The sequence below is a fragment of the Hippocampus guttulatus genome, chromosome 1, assembly GCF_054856545.1.
Source record: "Hippocampus guttulatus isolate MCC_2025c chromosome 1, RoL_Hgut_1.0, whole genome shotgun sequence".
Classification (NCBI taxonomy): Eukaryota; Metazoa; Chordata; class Actinopteri; order Syngnathiformes; family Syngnathidae; genus Hippocampus; species Hippocampus guttulatus.
In genome coordinates, this window is record NC_141261.1 from 35012568 (window position 1) to 35019404 (window position 6837).

The 6837-nt window shown below is 51.1% G+C and overlaps 1 protein-coding gene across 3 annotated transcripts in view; it reads right to left on the reverse strand.

The window, feature by feature from the left end:
- scn8aa (sodium channel, voltage gated, type VIII, alpha subunit a) overlaps positions 1 to 5622 on the reverse strand; it is a 91944-nt gene extending 86322 nt beyond the window's left edge. For all 3 annotated transcript variants that reach the window (XM_086128120.1, XM_086128102.1, XM_086128110.1), the window contains exon 1: positions 5339 to 5622. The gene's annotated coding sequence lies outside the window, so the exon portion shown is untranslated. The remainder of the gene's footprint in view (positions 1 to 5338) is intronic.
- Positions 5623 to 6837: the final 1215 nt, after the last annotated feature.

Consider the following 6837-nt stretch of genomic DNA (forward strand, 5'->3'; position numbering starts at 1 on the left):
TTCGTAGAGAAGAAGGACAAGTCGTTACGGCCGTGTGTGGATTATCGTGGGCTAAATGACATTACAATTAAGAATAAATACCCACTTCCGTTGTTAGATTCCGCCTTCGCTCCCTTACAATCTGCCACCATTTTCTCAAAATTAGACTTGCGTAGTGCGTACCATCTGGTTCGCGTGCGAGAAGGGGATGAGTGGAAGACGGCTTTTAAGACCCCATTAGGCCATTTTGAATATTTGGTCATGCCTTTCGGTTTGACTAATGCTCCCGCTATCTTCCAGAGTCTGGTCAACGACGTGTTGAGGGACATGCTGAATGTATTTTGTTTCGTTTACCTCGATGATATTTTGATTTTCTCCCGGTCAGTACAGGAGCACAAACAGCACGTCAGGCTCGTTTTACAACGGTTATTAGAGAACAGGCTCTTCGTCAAGGCAGAGAAGTGTGAGTTCCATGTACAAGCCATCTCGTTCCTGGGATTTGTCATTGAGCAGGGTAAGCTGAGAGCCGACCCCGTAAAGACCAGGGCGGTGGTGGAGTGGCCTACGCCCACCAGCCGCAAGGAACTACAACGCTTCTTGGGGTTTGCCAACTTTTACAGAAGATTCATCCGTAACTATAGCCAACAGGCTCTTCCGTTAACCAGGTTGACTTCTGTTAAGCTCCCGTTCAAATGGGACCCGGACGCAGACACAGCGTTCGCGAACCTAAAGAAAGCCTTCACCAATCCACCTGTACTGCAGCATCCTGATCCTGACCACCCGTTTGTCGTAGAGGTGGACGCCTCGGATTCAGGAGTGGGGGCAGTTTTGTCTCAACGTTCTCCGGTTGACCAGAAGCTGCACCCCTGCGCCTTTTTCTCTCGTCGTCTCAGCGCCGCCGAGGCGAATTACGACGTGGGAAACCGTGAACTTTTAGCTGTAGTTGCAGCACTACAGGAATGGAGACACTGGCTCGAGGGGACCAAAGAACCCTTCACTGTTTTTACGGACCATAAAAACCTGGAGTACATTCGGTCCGCTAAAAGACTAAATTCGCGACAGGCCCGGTGGGCGCTTCTGTTAACGCGATTTAATTTCACCCTCACATATTGTCCCGGATCCAAGAACACCAAGCCTGACGCCCTCTCCCGCCTCCACGATCCCGCGGAAAAGGATCCCACGCCAGGAGCAATCCTTTCGGACCATTGCATTCTGGGGGCTTTGAGGTGGGAGATCGAGCGGAGGATTCAGGAGGCTCAAGACGGGGCCCAAGTTCCGGCTGAATGTCCCGCAGGGAAGCTATTTGTGCCTCCATCACTGCGGTCGGAGGTGTTGCAGTGGGGGCACGTGTCCAAGGTGGCTTGCCACCCCGGAGTGACCCGGACATTACATCTCGTCTCCCAGCGGTTCTGGTGGCCTGAGCAACGGAAGGATGTCATGGAATACATCAACGCCTGTTCCGCCTGCGCCTGCGGCAAGGCCTCGCGTCGGCCTCCGGCTGGATTGCTCCAACCTCTACCCATTCCTCCTCGACCTTGGTCCCACATCGCCCTAGACTTCGTCACGGGTCTTCCTCCGTCCCGTGGGCGGTCCGTCATTCTAACCATTGTGGACCGCTTCTCTAAATCGGCCCACTTTATCCCGCTGTCCAAGTTGCCGTCGGCATTGGAGACCGCCGACCTCCTCGTGAAGCATGTTTTCCGTCTCCATGGCATCCCGCTGGACATTGTATCCGACCGGGGGCCCCAGTTCGTGTCCAAGGTGTGGAAGCGGTTCTGCCGGTCCCTGGGGGCCACGGCGAGTTTGACGTCGGGATACCACCCGCAGTCCAATGGACAGGCGGAGCGCGCTAACCAGGATCTGGGGGCGGCCCTCCGTTGCGTGTGTCTCCACCGTCCCTCGTCCTGGGCTGACCACTTACCTTGGGTGGAGTATGCGCACCACACCCTCGTCTCTTCAGCTACTGGGCGGTCCCCTTTCATGACGGCCTACGGATACCAACCACCGCTGTTCCCGTCCCAGGAGGGTCAGGTGGAGGTTCCGTCGGTGCAGTTCCACCTCAAACGGGCTCATCGCGTGTGGAAGGAGGCCAGGGCCGCATTGTCCCGCACCGCGTCCAGGAACCGGCAGATCGCGGACCGTCGGCGACGCCCGGCGCCGACCTATGTGGTGGGGCAGAAAGTGTGGCTGGCTACGAGGGACCTGCGCCTGGCCGGCACGTCTGCCAAGTTGGGGCCACGGTTCACCGGACCGTTTGTGGTGGACTCCGTCGTCGGCCCCGTCACAGTCAAGCTCCGGTTGCCGGCCTCAATGAAGGTTCACCCCGTGTTCCACGTCTCGCTGATCAAGCCGGTAGCGACCAGTCCCTTGGCTCCGTCTCCCACCCCGCCTCCTCCTCCGCGGGTTGTCGACGGTGACCCCGTGTACACTGTGCGGGCCATCCTGGACTCTCGGCGCAGGGGTAAGGGGTTCCAGTATCTGGTCGACTGGGAGGGCTATGGGCCAGAGGATCGGCAATGGGTCCCCCGCTCCTGGATCTTAGATCCGTCCCTGATTCGTGACTTCCACGCTTCTCACCCGTCCAAACCGGGTGGGCCGCCGGGAGGCGTCCGTTGAGGGGGGGGGGTACTGTCATGATCCGTATTCGGCAGCAGGTGGCACGCGTTCACTTCTGTCGCCTGCACACCTGCTGCCTATTTGCCAGAGATTGCACCTGCTATATCTAGGCGCTCCGACAGTCAAATCACTGCCGGAGTATTGCATGCCGTGCCACTGCTGTTGCCTATGATTGCCATTCTTATTCGATACCATTCGCTGTTGGTTAAATCTTCGTCGTCCCAAAGGACTCATTATATTAGCGTACGTGAACTAGTACTTGTCTTAAACATATTTCCCTTGCCATTTTTTGCAAGCGTTTTCTGTTGTCGCGTTTTCTTATTTCCTGGTTCTCGTTTTCACCAGCGCTTTCTGTTGTTTATTTGACGGGGTTTTGTTTGTAATAAATATTTTTGTTTTGACGAAGTCCTTGTCGGTGTCTGCTCCTTCGGGGATCCACTTATTCTCTGTTACGTACGAAGCAGTTCCCTTTTCCTGCTTCGTGCGTAACGTGACACTCTGTCTCTCTCTCACACACACACACACACACACACACACACGCGCGCGCGCGCCAACAGTACACAAGCCAGTTCCTATTATAGACATTTTTACATTGACATCAGTTGGCCGTCTTAAAATCGTAGCGTTGTTGATGTGTGGACAGAATAGTCTACTGCAACAGGTGTACAGGAGGGCACAGCTGAATCCACCAATTTTTTTACTCTGATGCTGCGGTGGCAGTGAACTCTCCTTTGACTGCCCGGAGAAGCAGGATTCAATGGAAGGGTTAATGCCACGTCACCAATGGTGCTAGCTGGTAAGCTATCGCTCGACTCCAGCGGGGCCCTAGCTTTTGCTTGGCTTGGATTGAAAAGATAAGTCTATCTTTGTCATTTTCACATGAACCTCATCTTGCTAATTTTTGTCCTTTCATTGAGACTTGTCGTGACTAACCCACCCAAGCTATTCTATTTACAAAATCAGTGCTCCGTGGGAATTCTGCACAGCTGTTATTTTTCCCCTTCCTTCCTGGCCCCCAACACCGTATGTGGCTGATGAATTGCACCGGTTGCGCGGCCGATATTTGCACCACTGGTTACACCCGTATCATTGTGCAAACTTGACTAAAACCAAATTGTTGTCTTACTTTCTTATCAATGATTGGACTCCCTAAAGGTTTACTAAGCTGTGGCTCAGGACCTAAAATGTCTAATAATTTTGATTAAAAATATTTTAATAAGTTTTAAATAGCAATTGCATGTGACAAATGAGTCAACTGTCATTCCAAATAAAGTACAGCACTGTTTCTTGTGTGATTGACTGTCAAGCGGCAGATTAAAAGCCAAAGTGTCACTTTTAAGGTTGACTATTGTGAAGGGGAAAAAAATCGAATGTAAGGCTTTGTAAAGGATGTATGCATGTTCAAATTCTAACAGGAAACCGCACTGCCCTATATTAGGCTAAGCTGCTCCACTCAGGGAAAGCCTTTTAGTCAGCGCATGATGGTTACATGACAATTGCTCAAGCTGCAGGAAATTTCAGGGCCAACTCAACTCATGTGAGGCAGCATTAGGGGCGAAATGGCATATTAGGGTAGAGCCACAAGATAAGACGGAATGTGCCATTTTCTGGACAGTCGCGCCTGCAGATGTGGCTCATTTTGACGCTTTCCCAACACCGTCTGTGTGAACATGTTCGTCGTGAGAAGCTTTCTCTCCCTCTCTGTCTCTCACACACACACACAAACGCGCGCGCGCAAGCTACAACAATCAAGCATGCACCCCCTTCTTAAAAAAAACATCTATTATTAAAATGGACCCCGGAATATCGAGCCACTGAGCCTTCTGCTGCTCTTCAGGCAAACACGCACCACCCGCACACCGCGCGCGTGCGTGTGTAAAATTAAAACCATCAGAACATAAGACAGTCAGTCCTTCGACGGCGGGAGAAAATATAGCGTTCCACACACAACACACTGCAAGAGACAAGCATATTTGGCTTTTTCTGCAATGAGGAGAGTGGATGGCGGCGGGGACAACGAGGGTTGATGTTTGTGTAACATTGAAGGATAGATACGGTGCGCATTGACCGAGGCAGGAAAGCAGGTTGCTGCTGCAGTGGGTGGTAACAAAAAACAATTTCAAAGTTGTCATATGCAGCAACCCCACCAACCATGATTATCATTTGGGTGAGACACGCGAAAGACTTGTATGCGGCGCGCTCGGTAGCATGACGTTATCCCCTGCGCGCTGCCTTGAAGGGTGTGCACCACACCCGTGGAGTCTGGTCGACTCGCAAATCAATACAATGCGTGCGTGATTGTGTGCTTGAGCATATATTTTTTGTTAAGATGAGAGAAAAGATGCGATAGTGACACATGGAAGCTACGAAAAATGAAAGAATACTCACACGCATCCTGTCATCCAAGGTGGAGCCAAGTGTACCGCAATGTGAAAATCATTTTTTTTAGCTACAGGCAAGTGTCCCGCAATGTGATTTTCTTTTTAAGATGGAGCCATCTTATGCTCCGTCCTAAACGCGCCCCTTCCTCCTTTAGCACACAGGATCAGCACCTGACATTTTCTACGCGCGTCTAGTGCGAGAGAGGACGATGCCCATAACACATATTCGCCCCTAAAAAAAACCGAGAGGGTGTGGGGGGTGGCAGTTCTGCGACATTCACGCAAGACAATTTCATCAAACAAAGCATTTGTCTCCTTGCCCCTCACAGACGAGTCCCGCGTGTAAGGGAAAGTGCGCTTACCTCAGAAGCGTCACAGTGAAACCGAGGTGCCGTGGCGAGGCTGCAGAGGCGCGAGCGGTCTTGGAGAAAATGCGGTTGTCGCCATATTGCTGCTGCCGTCTTCCCCCCCTCTACACGCACACCAGCACCTCCACCTCCAGCAATAGCGGCCCTCCTCAGAGCGAACGGCTTCCCTGCATAATTGATGTCTCTCAGTACAATGTGAGGGAGTGTCGCCCGGTGCCTACTGCTCCAATCCTAAAGGTCATTTAGGCCTGCAGCCCCCCCCCCACCCCCCCACGCACCTTGTTAGAACCCGACTACAGTGCGCCACAGCAGGCGGGTGTGCACGGATGGTGCGCGCGAAACACGCGTGCATCTCTTGCGTGTGAGGAAGAGAGGTCAATGCAGGAATGCGGATAGAATAGAACTTGCACACTGTGACCGTGACGTGCAGAAAGTCATGGAAAATCGTTCAACACCAGTCAACTTCCAAGTTGGGCAAATTTCAAAATAAACAAAAAACACAGGAGTGACAAAAAAATTGAAGAAAAAACCCCATATCATTGCATAGGAATGAATGGAACTTGAACTAATAGGTTCCAGACTCAAACTGTCACCCCACCCCAATTAAACTTTTTAAATGTTACCAGTTTGTGCACATGCTTGAAGTCTACTTCCTTTTCCCCGCCTTGTTTGTGACATATCGAAAAACCATGGTTTATACTTCTCCAGACAAATCAACACTGAGGTCTATCAGACACGGTAAAAGGATGAGAGAGAGAGAAAGGAAAGATACCCAGGATTCAAGTTATGCAATACCCGTATGTAATCAACTCTTCTCACGTGTAGCGAGTCTACCTCTGTAGCATTCACACATCCCATTTTATATCGGTGCTGCCCCACAAACTAGCATTTACTCTGGAGTCAATTTTTAAACCACCTCCTGAGCAGGGTTAAATTTGCTCCGGTTGAAGCTGTTTTCAGGGGGCTACACCAGTGTAACTTTGTACGTGTGAACGCTCTACGGGGGGCAGCACCGGTGCTACACCGGAGTAAAAGTTGCGTGTGAACACCCCTTCTGTCTTTCTGTGGCCACCCCTTGGACAACCCACACCTTGGAGAAGATTTTGATATCTGAGAATTTTTTTGCCATCTTCACATTGACGCAGTCATCGTAGACTCCTTGATAGTCTGCCACAAGTTTTATATATACGTCATGGTTTTGCTCTGTCTGTGGTTTTTGTTTTCAGCACCAGCTGGAGTGGAGGGCGTACCTCTTCAGCAGGTGCACCTGTGCTTTGTTACTAATGAAGAATGCCATTTATTTAAGGACTGCCAAGCTGCCTCATCTCTTGTCGGATTACTGACCTTGCTTGCTGTTTATGCTCAAGTCATACTTTCTAGTAGTGATGGCCAAATGAAGCCCCATGAAGCAATGAAGCTTTGCAGCCATTTGGTTTGCACATGTAGCAAAGATTCGTGGTGCTTCATTTACTCGATGGCGCCATCAAGTGGTC